This window comes from Mustela putorius, unplaced genomic scaffold (assembly GCF_011764305.1).
Source record: "Mustela putorius furo isolate JIRA1106 unplaced genomic scaffold, ASM1176430v1.1 tig00003834_pilon_pilon_pilon, whole genome shotgun sequence".
Classification (NCBI taxonomy): Eukaryota; Metazoa; Chordata; class Mammalia; order Carnivora; family Mustelidae; genus Mustela; species Mustela putorius.
The window spans coordinates 71321087-71343187 of record NW_025421987.1 but is presented as its reverse complement, the minus strand read 5'-3'; the positions used below and the strand labels follow the sequence as shown (position 1 = coordinate 71343187).

At 36.5% G+C, this 22101-nt stretch overlaps 1 non-coding gene across 2 annotated transcripts in view; it reads right to left on the bottom strand.

Annotated features, from left to right (window-relative positions):
* Nucleotides 1–22101, bottom strand: part of LOC101683078 — a 360384-nt gene that overhangs the window by 196578 nt on the left and 141705 nt on the right. The window contains exons 3-4 of one of the 2 annotated variants that reach the window (XR_006609139.1): nucleotides 16271–16386; nucleotides 15546–15687 (exon numbers count right to left, since the gene is read on the bottom strand). This is a non-coding gene — a transcript (uncharacterized LOC101683078). The remainder of the gene's footprint in view (nucleotides 1–15545; nucleotides 15688–16270; nucleotides 16387–22101) is intronic. The other variant, XR_006609138.1, reaches the window with a different exon arrangement.

Below are 22101 nucleotides of genomic sequence, written 5' to 3'. Positions count from 1 at the left end.
ACCACACTCCTGCCAGGTTCCTATGGAATTTACCTCTTGAGTTGAAGCCATTCTGAGTCCAACTCAAACAAATCATTCACATGTTCCTAGAATATACTCATATTCATTCAATAGGTCTTTCTACCTTCAGAATGTGCAATTAAACAATTTGTCAAAATGCCTTCTACAAAACACTAAGTCCTTGAGTTGTAAATATTTCACTTTCTAAGATTTCTAAACATGTTTCCCCAACATGTTTGGGAAACCTGAGTTAAAAAAAGTTAAATGATTCCTCCTTTGCCAGTTTTCATCAAGAGAGTTTGGATATACAGTTTTTCTCAAAATTATTTGACTATGGAACCCTTTTCATGAAACCAATTGCTTGCTGCTTATCTAGCCATATGCATACTCATATAACTATTCTTTTAAATCTGACTTATCTATTTCAATTAAAAGCTCCAGAAATATCAAATATAGAGTTACCATTTAATACAATTCCATTCATAGATATATACCCAAGAGAAATGAAAATCTGTCCACACAAAATTTGCATATGGATATTTATAGTAGTATTTTTCTCAATAGCTTAAAGATGGAGACAACCCAAATATGCAAACACTGACAATGGATAAACAAAAGTGGTATATTCATAAAATGGAGTATTATTCTGCCTTAAAAAGGAAGGAAATTTTGACACAAGCATACATTATATGTAAAAACCTTGAAAACATTAAGCTAAGTGAAAGAAGCCAGTCACAAAAGGCCACATATTGAATTATTTCATTCACATTAAAGTGCAAAATAAAGAAATAGAGACACAGAGTAGATTTTTAAAAAATATTTAAGTGTTTTAAAAAGTGTTTAAGTATTTCAAAAATGTTTTAAGAAATGTCCAGAATAGCAGATCATATCACACTGTTTTATAACTCCTTACCAAGGCTGCGTTTCAATTAGCAAGGACTTAGTAATTATCTGACAAATGAACTAGAAAAAAAAATAGTCTAACAAAAACCTATGGCTATCACATCCTCTAGGAGCCTGTTAAAAATGCAGATTCTCTGGCTGATCCCTTACCTGCTGAACCATAATTTGCATTTTAACAAGATCCAAGATGACTGATATGCACATTGAAGTTTGAGAAACACTGAACTGTAGTATCTTCTAATTGTTAAGAACACTAAGCTTTTACATAGCCATTTTGCTTTCTCATGCCTTAGGGCTTTTAATAGGGATTAAATCAGTTCACTTTTAATAAGGACAGCACCTAATGAATTACAATTAACCTAATTTTCTCAGCTGCAGTTTTAATGTTTCCCAGTGCTCATTCAAACCTCCAAAACATGATGATTATTTAAAATAGAAGAAATTATTAAAAAAAAATAGATAGATAACTTGTTCAGGTCTTTTAGCCCCTTGAATTTTACAGGCATACCATCTTTATAAATCATTGATTTAAATGAAAAAGCTAACCTTGAATTTGTTTAAAGATACAGAACAAATTATTTTTAAACCAACTTGTTTTCTTATCAATGAAAGGCAGTTTATACCTGATGAAATTTTATAATATAGGTGAGGTTCAGTGGGATGAGGTTTGGAGCTGATGACCGAGAAAGAATTCTTGAGACATCTTTGGTGCAAAATGGTGGTTTATTAAAGTACAGGGACAGGACCCATGGGCAGAAAGAGCGGCTGCCTGGGGTTGTGTGGGTGGCAGGTTATGTAGGAGGGGGCTGAGGGAGGTAAGGAACCGGGAGGTTTCAATAGAACTTTCATATGCTAAAGAGCACCTACAAGATACCTGATACCAGAGGCCTTGCCATTCTCAAGGTCGTTTTTTCCCTTTTTAGCAAGGTATTAACATTAAGATAGTTGGGAGATTCCTAAAGAATGTCACATTATTTCCTACCCAGGAGTGTGGGTGGGGCAGGTTGGGGGTGGGGGTCAGTTTGTGCTTTGTTCTCAGCCAGCTTTCTGTTCCCTCATCAATAACCACCTTTTTCCTTCCTATACTATTGTCAACATTTCTTGATGAATTAGTGGGAGTTATTTTGGTCATCCTCAAAAAAAATAATAAATAAATAACCCATAAATATACACGGAGAAGAGAAAGATTTTCATTATTGTTATTTTTTGCAGAGCTCCAAGATTGTGCTACTGCTGGGGTTGCTATAAGACTTACAACACCACACTTCTGAAAGCTTGCTGGAACCAGAGAACGTTATAACTGAGAAACATACACTTAATTACTGTAAGAACCTACTTAGCAAGAGGATTTCATTAAAGTTAAACTGTTCCTGTTCCCCTTCCCCCAGGGGATTCACTTAAAAACAAGTCCCAGAAACCAGCTCCAGGTAACAAAGCCCAGATACAAGGGTGGGTCAGGCCTCAAGGAGACATCCGATCAGTGGGGGAATGCATACTGTCTCCCTGGTTACCAAGGAGTATGGGCCCCACCCTTTGGGAGCCTTTTGGGCACCAATCCCAACCAAGGTGATAGGCTTGTCTCCTAGGGTAAATTGTAACTCAGTTGGTCACCTAGCATCACTGTGGTGTTTCCTGTGTGTGTTACAATCTCATTGGTCACCTGTGCGTGGCCAGGCATGGCCTTTGCCCTTAAAAGCTAGACTGTGAAACTGAGAAGGGTCACCCTCTCTGGTAGAGGTGCGTCTCTGAACGTTCAGTTATATTCTTGATGCTTGACGCAAAATAAAGCTTTGCTTAACCTTCGCTTTATATCAGTCTCGCTCCTTTAATCACGGACCCATTATTGAGGCATAACAATTACAACATAAAATATACATATAAAATGCATTCCCATCAAGGATTAATTTTGTTTCTCCTCCTTCCTAACCCTGACCTCATGCCCACACAGACAGGGAAACCTAAAGTATCATGGTTTTGCTCTTCTCCATCCCCACCCTGAAATGGACGTCCTATATACCCCAATGATAAACTCAGACTAACCAGAGCTAACTCCCTTCCCCATCATAGGTGTGCTCCTTAAAGTGAAGGCCTCCTCCAATGAGTCATGCCACTCAGCTTGGTCAGGTGTTCTATTACTAGCGCTATCAAAGGGTTTTCAAAAGGCCCTACTGCTTTTCTCAGTCTGCAAAACAGACTATACATAAAAATTAATTTATGATCAAGCACCCTTAGTATTTTGATAACAATCACAGAAGCCCACACTTTTATACAAGGTCAGAAGCCCAACAGCTCCCTTGATAAAAACAACATTGTTTAGAAAAATTCTTTGGCTAAGATTCTTTAAATATCTCCTTCCTACATATGGGAATGCTGAAATATGTTAAAGTTTATGTTTGCAATAGCATGAAGCACCTTACATATTTACAATATATACTATTCTTAGGAATATACTATTACCAATGAGACACCTGTATTGAAAATGTAATGTAAAAATAAATATGCTTACTCTCATATGAGTGTTTGATTTTACTGACAATGTATATAGAATATATCCATCAGATGTATCGACAATAAACAAAATGAATGACATTCTTTTATGTTGATATTAATTATATTTGATGAGGGAACAGAAGGCAAGCTGAGGACAAAGCAGAAGCTGACACTCCACAACAACTCCCCCCCCTTTTTTGTGACATTGCTTTTGTACTCCTGGCTGCCCAAAAGCTAAGGAAATGGAAAACAGTTAACTTATAGAGATCATAGTCCTGCAAGATAAGAGTCTCCCTCAGTTTATAAAAGCCTTAGCAATTTACATTTCTATCAATAACCTAGCATCCAGAAGGAAATGTAGATACAATTAAATGTCCTTCGAACCTGCAGCCCATTGACAAGATACTTGAAGCAGGCAGAGTGTAATGTTCTTCCAGGAAGCTCCCAACTATCTTCATGTTAATGCCTGCTAAAGGGGAAAAACAACCTTGACAATGGCAAGGCCCCTGGTATCCCATGAGTTTTCTTTAACATATGAACATCCTTTTGAAACCTCCCTTTTCCTTACCTCCCCCAACCCTATGGTATATAATCAGCCACCCCTCATAACCCCCATGCAGCAGCTCTTTCTGCCCATGGGTCTTATCCCTGTTCTTTAATTAAGCCACCATTTTGCATCAATAATGTGGGAAACAAAGGGAAAAGAAAAGTTATTAAATTTCCTTACTACCTAGAGCCCACTGACAAGTCCTTGACAGAGTGACAAGTCCAGGGCAGAGGGACATCCCTCTAGGGACTCAACTGCCTTCACCTTAATACTTTGCTAAGGGCAAAAGGCAATCCTAGCCTGATGTCTGACCCCCACTCACCCCAACCTGGATCCTGTAAATCTACTTTAACATATAAAAATTCCTTTGGAAATTCCCTTTATCTCTAAACCCTCCAAGATACATGCTGATAATCATCCCCAAGCATATGGCCCACTGATATACACCTGAAGGATCTCATGATTAAGGTTTTACTAGACTGTAACAAATGACCTTTTCCCAACAACAGCTAGCCCCTCAAGGTTCTGGAAACCTTGTTTCCAAAATTCCTTAAAGATTTACACTCTCCCTCACCCACTTCTACTTGCAAGTGTGTAATGGACCACTCCTCACAACCCCAGGAGAGCAGCTCGTTCTGCCCATAGGTCCTGTCCTCATGCTTTAATAAACCACCATTTTGTACCAAAGACATCTCAAGAATTCTTACTTGGTCCTCGGCTCTGGACTCCACCCCCACTGAATCTCACTTACATTCTAAAACTTCATCACCAAGATATCTCAAAAATTCTTTCTTGGTTGTGGACTCCAGACCTCACCCCATCAAACCTCACCTATGTTCCAAAATGCCAACCAATATTCAAGGAAGTGCTCATTTAGCCTATTAAGAAATTAAAAACTAGAATGATTAACAATAAAGGAACTTAACTTGGGTTTATGAACTAAAGCATACAGTTGTTTTCAGAAATGAGTAACTTTAATTCTTTCTATGAAATCCTGTACACACAGAAGGGATTCTAGACTTCAGAAGCTTACTAAAAATACAGACACATAAAATCCAAGAGCAAAATAACAAGCTAATTTTAACTGGCTTATTTCCTGATTAAAAATTACACGTATGCATTCAGAGTCCCTCTTAATGAGTAGTTATTGAAAGATAAAAAGTCTTCCTTGTTTAGAAATAGAGTTTTTTAAAAAAAAGAAAAATTTTAAATCAATTACCCATTACTATTTTTATAATAGTATAGAAAATAATATGAGTCTTACAAGTATAGGAACTAACCACCTACATTTCATAAGTCCAGAAATGCCACTCTTTAGAATACAGGATCATACTGATCCTTTGGTGGGTGTGATTTTATAATCTAAAAAAGACGTATATATCTGGAGGGAAAACACAAATCCGAGGTGATTAAGGGTAGGATGCTTCAGTTGGAGAATATTTTTTTTAGAAAAAATGAAAAATGCGATATAATCTTTCAAAAAGATCTGCTTATTTTTAAATGAGTAGAAAAACTCAAAGTAATTGTGAATTAAATTAAAAGATCTTATTCTTAAGGACATTAAACTTGGTTGGCAGGGGTGGTCTAAGATGGTATAGGAAGACTCTGAACTCACCTCTTCCATGGATGCACCAGGTCCATACCTACATATAGAACAATTCCTCCTGAAAAAGAACCAAAGGCTGACTGAAGAGCTTTTGCACAACAAAGGATAGAGGGACCTCACAGAGAACAGCAGGAGAGATAGAGACATGGTAATGAAAGAATTCCCACCCTGGACAATGCAAGCTGCCCTGGGGAGAGACAGTACTGAGGGACAGTGAACGTATTCATCTGTCTTGGGGCACAGAAAAAAGTTGTAGTTTAAAAGGGCAACTAAAATATGAAGGAACTAACCCTCCACCAAACCAAACAGTGGAGGGTCCTCAGAGGCATGGGCTAGTGCCATGGTATATGCTACTGCTCCACCTTGATAGTGCAGATAGGCTCTGAGTACCCTAGCCATCCTGCTACCTCCATGAGTCTCAGACCCCTGGCCCACACTGGTCCTAGATACCCTGGGGCATAGGAAAATAGGCCAAGGTTTAAAGGAGCAACTACAATATAAAGGAACGAATCCCAAAGCTCTGCCAAATGGTGAGGGAGCAGTGAAACACTCTGGGCACAAAAGGGCAGGCAAGCGCCACTGTTTATGTTCTCCCTCTACCTTGATAGAACAGAAGAGAACAGGGGATAGTGCCCTGGCCAGCCTGCTGCTTCAGTGAACCCCAAGACCCTAGCCCGCACCTGCCCCATTTGTTCCTCTAAGGAGACCACATAAGGCAGACCCAACATCCCTCTGGACAGTGCTCACTCAGGACAATTCAAGCCATCTCTCCAAGGTGACCCAGGTGCAAAGAATCCCAGGATACTTCATGCCCATATCTCCTTCAACTGGAGATGACAGTCTAGATGATTGTGCAGAGAGCCTACTTGGGCTGCTGCCCTGCCATAGTCACCGCTCTGTAGAATGCCCTGGAAATCTCAGACTATGCCCACTTCAGCTGAAGCTGTCCCAATAGGGTGCCCTCTATGTGGAGTGTCCCTGGACTTCCTGACTCATGCCCACTTCAGCTCCAGCCACCCAACCAGAATGGCCCGAGTGTGGGGTACCCCAGGACCCCCAGCTAACACTCACTAGATCTCCAGATAGCCAGAAAAAGCTGCCAGGCCCATGTAGTCTATACTGGGATGTCCCTACACAAGACTATTCCTTCAAGTCTGTAAGTAGTTGTTTGACCTAATTCCTAGAAACAAACACAGAAAATTTAAAAAAAAAAAAAAAAAAAAACAAACAAAAACAAAACAAAACAAAACAAAAAAACGAGGAGACAGAGGTATATTCTCCAAACAAAACTTCAGAAAAAGAACTCAATGAAATGGAGATAAGCAATTTACCCATTAAAGAGCTCAAAGTAATGGTCATGAAGATCCTTACTGGACTTAGGAAAGAAAGAATTAACTCAGTGAGAACTTTAACAAAGAAATTGAAAATAATTTTTGAAAAACCAATCAGAGTTGAATAATTCAACAACTGAAATGAAAACTACACTAATTCAGCAATTCAACAGCAGATTAAGATGTGGAACAACAGATCAGTGATAGGGAAGACAGGGTAATGAAAAGCATCTAAGCTGAATAGCAAAGAGAAAAAAAAATTAAATAAAGACAGGTTGATGAATCTCTAGGACAACATCAAGCATACTAACATTTGAATTATAGGGGTCTCAGAAAGAGAACAGAGTGAGAAAGGGGCAGAAAACTTATATAAGGAAATAATACCTAAAAGCATCCCTAACTTGCAGAAAGAAGCAGACATCCATATACAGGTCCAGGAATAACAGAGAGTTCCAAATAAGATAAACCCAAGGAGGTCTACACCAAAACACATAGTAATTCAAATATCAAAAATTAAATATAAAGAGAGAATCTTAAGAGTAACAAGAGAGAAATAATTAATTATGTTCAAGGGAAACCCCAACGAGCTATCAGCTGATTTTTCAGGAGAAACTTTCCAGGCCACAAGAAAGTGACATAATATATTCAAAGTGCTGAAAGGAAAAAAACTCTACAATTAAGAATATTCCCCTGGCACTGTTCATGGGGAACCCAAGTCCTTCTGATTGAGGACCGAAGGAGAAAAAAAAAGACTACTCTAGATTAGAGTACGCAAGATTATCATTCAGGACTGCTAGAGAATAAACACTGCATAATCCAGTAATTCCACTACCACCCAAAGAAAATGAAAACACTAACTCAAAAAGATTTATGTGCCCCTGTGTTTATTGCAGAGTTATTTGCAATAGCCAAGATATGGAAACAACGTAAGTGTCCACAGCTAGATAAATGGATATTTATACACACATGCACACACAAACATGTACACACACACACAAAAAGGAAGTTAACTGAACTCTAAAAAAGAATGATATTTTGTCATTTGTGACAACATGGATGGACCTGGAGGGCATTATGCTAGGTGAAATAGGTCAGATAGAGAAAGACAAATACTGCCTGATTTCACTTACATGTGGAATTAGTTACATTACTAGACAAATGAACAAACAAAAAACAAAAGCAGAATTATAAATACAGAGAACAAACTGAAAACTGGTGGTTGTCACAGGGGAGGGAGCAGGAATGTGGGCGAAATAAGTGAAGGGAATTAAGAGGTACAGATTTCCAGTTATAAAATAAACAATCATGGGGGTGAAAAGTCGTACAGCATAGGGTATATAGTCAAAAATATTGCAATAATGTTGTATGGTGACAGTACCTATACCTCCTGTGGTAAACATAATATAATACTGAGAATTGTTGAATCATTAGGTTCATTATGTTGTTGACTAACATTACATTGTTGACATTGTGTAGCAACTATGCTTCAGTTAAAACAAAGAGTACTAAACTTACGTTATCATTATGGTTCTTGACACAAGGCAACATTTAAGGGCCATGATCCAGACTTTGGAAAGAAGTCCCTTGTTGCCCATCATTCCCAGACACTTCCACATGGCAATTTGCCCTGATTGGCTGCTTCTGTTTCATTGCTTTTGCAAGTGGCAGGAGCTACTGTAATAGTAGGTTTGTGGTTGGTTAATTTTTGTCCTGGCATACTACGAACATGAGGCCCCTGTGAGAGATGTCTTGCTTATCAGCCACAGACTTCTGGGACCTCTTTTCTCTGGTCTTTCTCTTTTTGAACTACCAGTGAAGCTGTAACTGCCATAAATCTGTATGTCCCTAATGAAATTTGGAAAGTGAGCCAGCTCATCTTGGCGAATTTGTATCAGTTACAGTCTCTTCCAGTTTGTCTCACTACCAAATTCACTTTTGACTGTTAGTGTTAGCTGAAAGCTGAGGTGTTGAAATGACCTCTCTGAATTATTAGAGGAGAAGTGATGGGCTTCATTTAAAAGATTAATCTAAGGGGCACCTGGGTGGCTCAGTGGGTTAAAGCCTCTGCCTTGGGCTTAGGTCATGATCCCAAGGTCCTGGGATAGAGCCCCATGGCAGGCTCTCTGCTCAGCAGGGAGCCTGCTTCCCTTCCTCTCTCTCTCTGCCTAATTGTGATCTCTGTCTGTCAAATAAATAAATAAAATCTTAAAAAAAAAAAAAAAGATTAACTTAAAAAAAGAAAAAGTGGATTTTCCTTTTCATAGCAAAGTTCAGATTTGATTTATACATGTGGTTTTCTCTCTAGTCTAAAAGACACAGATACTTAAGAATAGCCTTAGACTTTCTACAAAGAAAGATTGTGGGTGTGGCAGGGTTGGCTTTGCTGTTAAAATCGTAGATGCCTTCCAATGTCAAACAAGAGAAAAAACTGACAACAGTACACCAATTGGGAATTTTTTAAAGAAACTAAAGATATGGAAGGAGTGTTGTTCAGTCCCAGGATTGGATGATTAGTGTCTACCCCTGTTCCTTACAGCCTATTTTGATTCAGTGGTGGGTTATCTCTTTGTCTGGTTAACTCCCATAGCACTTCGCTTGCACCTGCCTTGTATTTACTCCTACTATCTTTTACTGTAGCTGTTTGTTCATCCAGCTTAAATCTTTTATTGAACTGGAAGCTCCTTGGAGACAGAAAGATAACCTTACACATATTTTTATCTTCGGCAACATATATCATAGGAGGAAATTTAAAAATAAGGAAAGAAAGAAAATTTCTTGAGCATGTATTATGCATTAGGCAAATGTAAGGTGTTATTATATGAAAAGGTACAATAACAAATTTGTGTTCCCTGTCTTCTTTTTGTATTAATTGAGACCTAACCCTACATACACAGATGTAGATAAAAATACCAGCTTTATTTTTCTAACAGTTGAAACTGAAGAAGATTTAGGGGTGTAGCAACAATGGGCTTCCTAAAACATATGCAGAATTAGGCAAATGCTCTCATCTGGTTATAGGTATAGCTGAAAAACCCCAATCTTCCCCATGTGGGCTTGTGCCCTTGTTAAACATACATTATAGCAGAAAAGACCAGAATGAGCACTTTCTGCAGGCATTTGGGGATCCTAACCAGGAGATAGGAAGGTAGGCTAAACTCCACAGTTTTCTCCCCAAGCATACAATTTGCTTCTTCAAACCTGCCAGTGAGATTATTTGTATCTTTCATCTGTGGAAAGAAGGCAGTGAGGAGGAGGCAGAGAGATGTCAGGATTGTTAGACTAATGAATATCCTTTTTCTATGGTCACATAGTAGGGGAAAGGAGGATTTTCCACCACCAAGTTGTTTTCATACAACATTTCATTAAATCTTTCAATCTATATCAGGTTAGGTAGAGTGATTTTGGTTATTTAAATGAAGAAGGGAAAGCCCACAGAAATTAAGTAACTTGTTCTAAGTTTCAGAGTTAGCTAATGTCAGTCAATATTCAAACCCAAAGTGTATGCTCTTTGCTTAACATGGTCCACAGCGAATGGGTCAAACACATATTTGATGAATGAATGCATGGGTGGATGGATGAAAAGGAAAAAAACTTGGCATACAATTATGCATCAGCTATGATAAATTCCAAGAATTTCAATTGATTCAAGCTTTTAAACTTAATGATTTCCATATTGTAAATATGTCTTGATAAATTAAAAAAGGATAAGTTTTTTTTTTTTTTTTTTTTTTGGTTTATGAGGAAAGACTGTATGGAAATTTTCTCAAACTGTTCTGCATTTATATCATCCCAATAGACTGTCAACTCCTGGAAGTCGGGAAGTACTACTACTACCATTATATCCTCCCTAACACCTATAGAAGTTCAGAAGGCCCCTTATAGATGACTATGAAGAGAAGCGATGCACAGATGTAGATAAATTCTTAATAATTTCTTCAAGTGAATTTTATTAACTTAAAACCTCATATGTATGCATTTATGTATGTGGGTGGATAGATGGATTGATGGGTAGATGGATAGTTAGATGATATATAGATAAGTGTGTGTGTAGATGTACACACATATATATATATATATTTATATGTGATATTTTTTCTTAAAGTGTCACTAGCCTCTGGTATTGGGTGCACATCTTAAGTTGAGAAGAGGCATAGTGGTATGTCATAAGTGTGGGAAGAATTATTATAAGGGAAGATTCTGATTAGCGAGGTTTTTCTGAACTAAGAAGACAATAAAATCAAAAGGCTTAAACTTACACTTAAACAGAAGGAATATAGGTTACATGTCAGGAAGGCTTTCCTGAAGCAAGGGCTATTAAACAGGGTATGGAAAAGATTTGCAGAACCTCCTCCTTTGGAATTCTCTGCTAAACAGGATAAACCACCAGCTGGTTTAGATACAGTGTTGCTTGGGCAAGGAGTGGCCTGCATGAACTCTCAAAGCATATAATAAAATTATTTGGACTTTCTTCATCACAAAATAATTTTATTGCTCCAGTATTCTCAAATAATGCAACACAATGCTGAGCACACAGCAGTTGCCCAATGAAAGTTTACTGACCAGATTCACCAGTAAAATGGCTGTAGGGAAAAGGAGAACTGGATTATCCCCAGCTCTATAAACAGTCTGAAACTTGGAGGAAATCAGGTCTTCACTTCCCTGCTCTGTGGATTATAGCCTCGAGTCGAAGGTCCCTGGGATTCTCGTAGTGCTGCAACTCTGTGGTTCCGATTAACCTAATCTGTATCCACTTCATGTTGGCTATCAATATCATAGAAGGGAAACAAGAAAGGTTGGCTTCTAGTGTCACTTTGTCCACCAATTAGCATTTTAAGGTAGCTCAAATCATTTAATTTCCCTGGGATTCCACCTATAGAAGCCTTTTGAGACAACAACTCTGTAATTCCATTACAATGGCATACCAAGTTACATTCTTTGCTTATTCATATTATCATTTCTGATGTTTTTCAGGGAAAAAAATGGCTCAAAATATTATCAAAATTACTTTTAAATATTTTAACTGTCCATTCATTAAACAATATACTTTATGTTCATTTATTTCTGTCAAATGTAAATTTATCTCAAATGTTTAATCAGTGTTTATTATCAGTTCCTTTATTAAAAATATGGTAATGTTAGTTACTATTTTATTTAGAAATAATATCATTGACTCCATGGGATTACTATGCTCAGAGAGTCACACTAGTTATAAAATGCTTCACCCATAACTTAGAAAAGCCCCATAGAGAAATTTCAGAAAGTTCAAACTAAGCTACAAGACTTTGATTTGCCCTCTAGAAGTAAAAATGTGATTTACCTTTTCCAATGAAACAGACTTGTTATCAGCAAATATTTACACAAAGACCTGCTGATAACCAAATGGTTTAACTAGCCAGACGTTAAGTGACAAACCCAGCATGATAAGAATCTGTAGATAAGGAAATGAATAAAGGTATACTGACTGTATGCCGCTTGCATTTATATTTGAATGGATGTGTATTCATCTGTCCATTCATTCATTTAGTAAGCATTCATGGAATTCTGCTAGGTACTAGACACCTGTTACCTGGGGATGAGAAAGTGGTAAGACATGATAAGACATGACCCTTTCCCAGAAGATATTCCCAACCTAAGAGACAGTACAACTGTGTAAATAAGTACAGTGCCCTTATGAGTTCTATACTAGAAGTAGACACAACACAAAAGGAAAGAGAGTGTAACTACAGGCCCAGAAATAAGAAATAATAGATTTAGATCCCCCCCAACAAGAATGACAGGTGTTGGAATCAGACATACAATGTAGCTATGTGTGAAACAGTAGAGGAGAGGGATATAATTATAAACATGAGCATACAATAGAAAGAACTCTACAGATTGGAGAAAAATAAGATTTTTAAAACTGTAAAGTTAAATTATTGATATCTGAAACTCAGTAAGCTAGTTGAGCATATACAGTAAAGAAAGAAAAGAAAATAGAACAGAAGAAAGCAGCTTGCCATAGAGAATTCAAGGGTCCAAAGGGTATAATCAAAGTAACAGAACAAGGGGATGTTAAGCAGTTTCCTGGCCTCTGTCTGATGCAAATCTGATGCAAATACCACCCTCTACCCTCAGTTGTGAAAATTAATGTGTTCAGACATTACCAAATGTCTCTGAGGCACAAAATCACTCCAGTTGAGAATCACTACCATAAAAAAACATACGAGAAACACAAATTACTGGCCTATTTCACTTATGGTTATGAATGTAAAAATCCTAAAAATAATTGCAAATTGGATTTAATAGCAAATGAAATATTAAGTCCAGTTGAATTTTGAAATGCAAAGATGATTATATATACGAAAAGCTATAAGATGATAGTCCATGTTGACACATTAAAGAAAAATCCTATGTCCTTTCATAAATATATATGTATATGTGTCTGTACATACATGTATATACATGGCCCTTTCCCAGAAGATATTCCCAACCTAAGAGACAGTACAAGAGACACACCATATACTAGGGTGTCCACTAGTAGGGGTTCTTTCACCTTTGTATTTTCCTTTTTAATTTACACCTTATAGTAACCAACCTGTCATCTGAATTAAGAAACCATGCTTTAAGTTCAGCACTATGCATGAGGAAAAGGAATCCCACGTAACTGAACTAATCACAGAAACCTTCTCCACAAGTTTATAGATCTTTAGAGAAAAGAATAAAAAAATTAGAATAGCTAACAAGGCCATTTACAAATGTTTCATTTCCATTGAAAAGTAGACTCCAGATTTATTTTAATAGTACAACAAATGTTTACTATGTTGATCTGCATTTTATTTCATTTTATTTTATTATTTTGTTTCATTTTTTAATAATAAAAGATGGGAAAAGATTAATGAAGTGCTAAAAGATCCGTATTTTAAAAAGCAATTCCAAGAAGTTACATTCAACTTATATTAGTGCAAAAAAAAAAAAGTGTTTCCAAAAGATTAATTCTATATCTGTAGCATTCAATACAATGGTTTTTAAAACCAACCAACCCTTATTGTTAGCATCCAGTAAATAAATATGAATGACTCATTAGTGCACCCCCATGAATTGAAATGCTCATTTGCAGTGGCTTTAGAATGCACCCAATTTCAAAATGACCTCTATTATTTTTTATTTAATTATGTATGTAAATGAATCTGAGATCACTGTATGTTCTACAATCCAGCAAGCTGGTTCTCTAACATCACTACGTCTACCAGCCATTTAAGGAAATGAATAGGAAAAGATTATGAGATGTAAGGAGACTGTGAGCTGGTTCTTTACTCTGGAGGATGTTGCACTCCAAACCACCATCCCCAGAGCTACATCTCACTAAGCAGGAAGTCAGTGTTAGCTCAGGGTCACACTCCTGATTCTCACAAATCCTGACCTCCCTCTGACTCAGTCTGTGCAAAAGGACATGGGTTAAGCGAAACCATGGAAATCACTTCTCTAAATGTTTTGACGATTGTATGAAGAGCAACTAACTTCAATTAAATATGAGATAATTGCAGGAAAATGAATTAGGGGGTACAAAGTGTATCATGACTTATTAGCCTGATAGTTATTATAAACATAATTGCAATAGTTATACCTACCACCGGCTAATTGCTGTGCTGGGCACTTCAAATATATCTATAATAAGGATGACGGTGATAACAATACTCAACTGAAAGAAACAAAGAAATTGCTGCCTGTCAGGGAAAGGAAGGGTCGTGACAAGAAATATTCTCATCATGTAGTCCATGCTGTCTTCAGCAGTCACCGTCCCACTTTTCATTAGGACACCATGGGGTCCTTCAGTCCTCCTGTTCTGGGATATTGAATCAATAGCGAGAACACCACTGACAGATAATCTCAGCAGTAATAAAGATTTAAAGGAACCTGTGTAAATTTAGGGCTTGCCTTTATTAATTTACACTCTCCCGGGCAGAGGACCTTGCTTGGGGTGTGGCCTATTCCAGGAAAGCCCAAAGGCAGTTGCCTTTGAGTATCTGTCTGCTTACCTGGGGCTTTTCTTGTCGCTGCCTGCCAGAATTTGCCAGAAGGGACTGAGTCACACTGCTTCCTGAGAATTTGATAAATCCTCTAACCTACGCATACCTACAACTTGTCTTGCCTGGGCAGTCCCAATCAAACCTACAGCCTCAGACCCAGTTGCCTTCAGCTGGATGTCCTTTGTTTATTTTGTTTTCTCCTACTAACTTACTCACATATGGCCCATCGGAAATAGACATTGTCACAGGTGAAAAATGAGGAGGATTTTTGTTAAGTCACTGAGAAAACATAGTTAGAGGACATACACTTCTAAGAGATATAAAAAAATGCTTTAGCATTTTAGTAATATGACTAGATGGGGGGGAATCAGAAAGGATAGTAATAAGACATCCTACAGCGTTCCTTTTAACTTGAATATCTCTCCTTAGAGAATAAGAAAAGAGACCAGTCTCTGGCCCCCATTATATTCCCAATATGGGCAGTAACTGAATTTATAGTTATCATCTGAACACCGACTATATACCACCCACTATGCTAAATGCTTTAGATGCATTATCTTATTTAATCCCATGGCAACTTTTGTGATTTTACAAAGTACCATTATCCCAAATATAGATGAGAGAAGAGTCTTAGCAAGACTGAATAAAATTCACAGGACTACCTGAATTGTTAAGTGAGAGACTGAGATTCCAATCCTGGTCTCTTTGAATCCAGTGCATTTAACTCCATGCAATGATGCCGTAGAATACCATTCTGTAAGGTCTGGGCTGATGTTTCAATCTTTGCCTCTAATCAGCAAACTCCTTCAGGGCAGAATTTATTTCTCATTAATTTTTATATTCGCAGAATATGGAATAATGCCTGTTACAGAACAGGGACTCAATGATTGTCAAATGAACCATATGATGAATTAATAAATAAAGGCAGGCAGGAATTAATTTTAAAAGGAGACAGTAAATTGAAGTTTGTGAAAAAAGCTAATTCTGCACCAAGAATACTACCCCTGTTGTTGGTTTGGTGCCCCTCCATTTCCACTGTACCAACATATGAGTATTTTATGATAAGCACCATTTTTACTTTAGAATTAAATAAAATGCTTTCGAAAATATGTACTTTACCCAGGGATTTAAATGAACGATTGAAATTCCATAATCAGAACATGACACTACCAAGAAAGCGTATAATCATATGTTTCCTATAATAAGCTACTTGAAGTGTTCTTAGGGTTACAATTTTGTAATCTAGACATGAGAGGAAGATCTCTGCTCTTGACAACATTCAACACAGGCACTTCAACTGGCTTTGGATAAAAGACAAACCCCTTCTTTTGCATTACATAGATGTTCTCTCTTTCCTTATCTGTAAGCGGACAGTCCTAACCGTTACCTTCACATCCTCTGCCATCTTTCTCCAGTTTCTGGCAAGCTTGATCCTTGCAGTAGTAACTGCCAATTGTATCACGGCATTGGTTCTGACGCCGTCAATGATACATTCATTTATATCTGCAATTGAATATTTAAACAGAATTAGCCTCCTCTCACCAGACACATAAAAAGACTTCAGTGGCTCTCTTAAAAACGTACCAGAACAGAATGACTTTATTCCTTGACCTCAGATTAAATGAGATAACACTACAATATCTTACTTTAATTAGAACTAATGTACTCTAATTTTGACGTAAAGGAAAAGGCAGGTCATAGCCTTTGGCACTTGAAATATTTTTGAACAGTGTACTAAGGAGTTGTTTAGTCTTATGGAATTTGGAGACTTACAATATACGTCCAGAAATTTCATATTCAAGTCATCATTTGATGACTCACAGATAGTGAGTCAGAATACTAGGTTGCCTATTTGTCCATTAAGAAAAGGTTGTTACTGGCTTCTCAAGTAAATAACTATTGAGTACCCCTGCTATATATCTGACATTGTGCTGGGCAGGGTGGTAGAGGTAGAAACATAGTTCCAAGGTTTCCAGTGGTCAAAATCCAGGTGGGGTTGAGGACCGCAAGGAAGTGTGATTTGGTTGCGTCCATGTACTGGACATGTCCACACTCCATTCTAAACCTGCGGCCAGAGCCTATCTTTACAGAGGTCTCCCCGTCATCCAGTTTATAGGTAATAAGCATCCCAACACGTCTGAAGATTTGAGAGTGATGTGTCCTGCTCACAAGAGGCTGCTCACCTCCATGTTCCCTAACTGACCTACTAAATCTTTGCCTCAGGAGATGAGTGTGGCTGGAAGACAGAGAGGGTAGAAAGGGCACGAAGGAAGTGGGGAGGAGCAGGTAAAAATGAGAGAGAGTCAAAAGGAAAATGTGTTCATCCAAAAGAGCAGAAGCAGCTGACAAAGTAGAAGCACAGAAAAAGAAGGGCTGAGTGGTCCTGACTGCGGAACCATGAGGACAGGGCACCACTGATCCTGGAGGAGCGAAGAACTGACAGGCAGAGTGAGCTGTGGTGCTCCCTGACTGGATGTTATGGTCTGAAGCATGGCTGCGCAGGTGTTGAGACCGCTTTTGTTTGTTTTTAGGTGACTTTTTATTGAAATGTGCCATAGACACAGAAAAATATATAAATTCTAAGTATACTGTTGTGAGTTTTTCAGATATAGAATAGACCAATGTAACCACACTAAAGAGAACATTACCCTGCCTGGTTGAAGGTAGCAATGAGCTCAATCTTTAATCACTAAGGGTTACAGGTTTTGTCTTTTTGAACTATATAGGCAGAATCATATTGTATTTGTGTTTCTGTTGTGTGGCTTCTTTTTTTAAAAAAGACTTTATTTATTTATTTGAGACAGAGAAAGAGAGAGAGAGCTTAAGCACATAGCACAAGCAGCGGGAAGCAGAAAGAGAGGGAGCAGAGCAGTAGACTCCCTGCTGAACAGGGAGCCCAACATGGGGCTCAATCCCAGGACCTTGGGATCATGACCCGAGCCAAAGGCAGACACTTAACCTCCTGAGCCACCCAGGTGCCCTTGTGTCTGGTGTCTTTCAGCATTCTGCTTCTGAGATATACCCATGTTGTTGCATACACTTGCAGTTTGTTCATTCTCATTCCTGTATATTATACAATTCTATAAATACACCACAATTTTAATTGACCCATTTCATAGCTGATGAGATATTGGATATTTTCTTATTTGGGGGTCAAGAGTGCTGTTATAAACATTCTCAGAACTGTTTTCAGTGAACTAACGTGTGCACTTCTGTTGTGTAATATATCTAGGGCTGGAATTGCTAGGTCAAAAAGTATGATAGCTTGGCTTTGGTAGTTATAGCCACATAGTCTTCTAAAGAAGTTAGGATCTAAGTTATACTCTCACCAATGGTATATTAGATACCAGATGCTACTCATGCATCCCTGCCAACATCGGGGATAGTCTCTTTTGTTTTGTTTTATTTTTACTCTTCTGGGAGAATGTATATTATCATATCACAATCTCTAATTTGCATTTTCTTGATGACTAGTTAGTTGAAGCACATTTTCATGTTATTGTGCATTTAGATAACATCTTGTTTTGCTTGTGATATTTTTGTCCATTGTCCAGTTAAAAATAACATCTTGGGGGTGAATAGAATGTTTGTTCAATTATTTTTTTTTTTTAAGTCCATTTGACAGAGAGAGATCACAAGTAGGCAGAGAGGCAGAGAGATTACTGGTTACTCCCTGCTGGGCAGGAGCCCAATGATAGAATGATCCCATAAGCAACCCCACTGGCCACCCAGGCGCCCCTAGATAGAATGTTAAATAGCAGTGGTAGTAATGATCGTCTTTGCCTTCTGAATGCAGAAGGATTTTTTTTTTTTTAACATTTAACTGTTAAGCATGACGTCTACATAGTTGGGTTTTTAAAATAGATTAGTTTTATCAGATTAAAGGACAGTTTTTTTTTTTTTAACATTTCACTATTAGATATGACGTGCACATAGTTGGGATTTTTTTTATAGATTAGTTTTATCAGATTAAGAAATGTCCTTTCTACCCCTAGTTTCTTTACTATTTGTATTATAAATAGATGTTAATAAAGATAGTTATATGGTTTTTCTTGTTCATTCTGTTAATGCAATAAATAGATCTGATTGATTTTTGTATCCCTGAAGTAAAGGTGGTCATGATACAGTACCTTTTTAATATATTTCTGGATTCGGTTAGCCAATATTTTGTTTAGAATTTTTGAGATTATATTTATGAGAACAACTTATCTATATTTTTTATTTCTTGTAATATCCTTGTTAGATTTTGGCATCCAGATCATACTGGATACGCAAAACAACTGGGAAAGGTTTTTCCTCTTCTTCTATTCTCTGAGATAATCTATATAAGATTGTTGTCATTTCTTACTTAAATGTTTGGATGAGTTCATCTGTGATTCCATCTGGGCCTGGGATTATGATTGTGTACTTATGCGTATGTGTGTATGTGTGTGTGTGCACAGTTTTTAATTACAGGTTCAGTTTCTTTAACAAATACAAGAATATTCAGATTTTTATTTAAACATGTAAAAAGATTGTTTCAAGGAATTTGTCTTTATCATGTAAATGTTCAAATATATTGCTGTTAAGTTGTTCACAATAGTCTCACACTATCTTTTTAATGTCTGTCTAATTTATAGTGAGGTTCCCTTTCTTATTCCTGAAATAAGTGTGCATCTTCTCTATTATTTTTGATCAGCTTTGGTATCTATCTATCTATCTATCTTCATCTTTAAAAAACAAATTTTTGGCTTTATTGGTTTTTCAGTATTCCACATTTTCCATTTAATTACATTAGCACTGTGATCTCTATCATTGCTTTCCTTCTACTTTCTTTAGATTTCTTTCACTGCTCTGCTTCTAAGTCGTTGAGATGGAAATTTATATCATTTATTTTTAGACTTTCTTCTTTTAAAATATTTCTGGTTATCTAAAATGGGTAACAAACCACTCCCAAATTTATTTAAAAAGGCAATTGACTGGGGTGCCTGGGTGGCTCAGTTAGTTAAGTGTCTGACTCTTGATCTCACTGGGTGTGGTGCATAAATAATAAATCGTGGAACACTAAAAAAATAAAATTAAATTAACAACAACAACAACAACAAAAAGAAAGCAGAAAGAAAAAGAAAGGCAATCTACTGTTATCTTTCACATTTCTGAGGACTGATGGATTCAGTTTGATGGTCCTCATTTGGGATTTCAAGTATGGTAGCAGTCAAGTGACAGTCAGGGTTAAGCTTACATAAGGCCTTTTAACTCATATGTTGGGATTGGGGCTGAGATGGTTGGAATATTTGTGTGGTTGGTGGGGCATTGATATCTCTCTCCACGTGCCCAAATTTGACTTTCTCACTAAATGGTGGTCTAAAGGTAGAGACATTTTACAAGGTGGTTATCATTCCTCAGAGAGATTTTCTAAGAGATCCAAACAGAAGCTACAAAGCTCCTTATGACATAATCTTTGAAGTACATTGGATTGTTTCTTAGATATCTTTTGGTTAAAGCAGTCCAGGCCAACTGAGAGTCTAGGATCTGGAGAAATTCCTTCCCACAATGTGGGAATTGCCGTTTCCAGGAAAGAAAGAAATTGATGGCAGCGTTCGTGGACAGAGCATACCCCAGTAATATAAATTTTCCTAAAAATAAATTATTAGCCATATCCCACAGGTTTTCTTGTGTTATAATGTGTCATCACTCAATTCAAAATATTTCCTAATCTACACTAACCCTTCTTTTGGGTTATTTCAAGATACATTTTGAAGGTTTTTTCAAACATTTGTGGTATTTCCAATCATCTTGTTCATATAAAACGCTGTATCAATTTGGCCGGCTACACAGCATAACTTACATGACTTCAATTCTTCAAAACTTATTAAGGTTTGCTTTATATTCCAGCATATTGTCAATTTTGGTTTAAAAAAAAAATCTCTGTTTACTGGAAAATAAGATCTACAATTCTGAGGTGCTACATTTTCTCTAAATATATATGCAATAGACATATTACATGTATATACGTATTTTATATACATATTTCAAATATGTACAAATATGTATATTTAATGAGTTTGAGTTTATTAATCATGTTTTTCATATCATTGTATCATTGTATCCTTAAGGACTTTTTTATATGTTTATTGTATAGGTTAGTAAAATCTACATGATTTTATGTTTGTCCTTTTATGACTACAAGTTGTGTTTTATATATTTTGAAGCTCTATTGTAAGTGACATACAAATTTAGAATTGCCACATCTTCCTAGCAAATTAACGCTTTGTTATTTTAAAATGCTCTTCTTTAGATACAGCTATATTTCTTTCATTAAAGTTGAGGTTTAATGATATTGGTATAGTTTTATAAGTTTTCTTTTGGTTTGTGTTTGCATGACATTTTATGCTCTAAACTTTTAACTTTTTCTATATGCATATATTCAAGAAACTATATCTATATATTTATATTTGTCTATATGTGTTATTTTTAAATATTCCAATATCCTTAAGCTGTGATATTATATCATTGACTTTAATGTAATTACTGACATATTTGGATTAAAGTTATTTTACTATTTTTCTAAATTTCTACATATTTTATGTTACTTTTGCTCTCTACTACTTTGTTCTCTTGAATTTATTATTTTACTGTTCTATTTGCACTCTATATTAGATTGTCAGTTATACATCCTTTATTATTCTTTGAGTAGTTACTCTAGATATTAAAACATCTATTATTAAATTCTAATATAAATTAGTACTTTAACTACTTCCCTGGCAATGCTAGAACTTACATTTTAACTCCACTTATGCTTTTCCTGCTTTTATGCTATTGCTATCATGGTTTTTAATTTCAAATCTTTAGACCCCGTAACACTTATTATTATTTTATATAGTCAATAATGTGGTGTATAAACAATGAATTTTGGAACAATGAAAAAAATTAAATTAAATTAAATTTTAAAAATAATAACTTAGACATCCATATATTTATCTTTTCTGCTATTCATTACTACTTCCTGCACTTCTGTGTTTCTTTCTGGAATAATGTTCCCTCTGCCTGAAAATTGCTTTTAGTGTCTTTTCATGTGGATCTTCTGGGTTTTTGTTTTTGTTTTTTCAGGTTTTGTGTGTCAGGAACTGATATGCTTTTACTTTAATTTTTACATAAACTTTTATACAACTTTAGAATAGTTTTAGATTTTGCAGAAAAAACTACAAAGATAGTACAGAGCCCAAAAGATAGTACAGG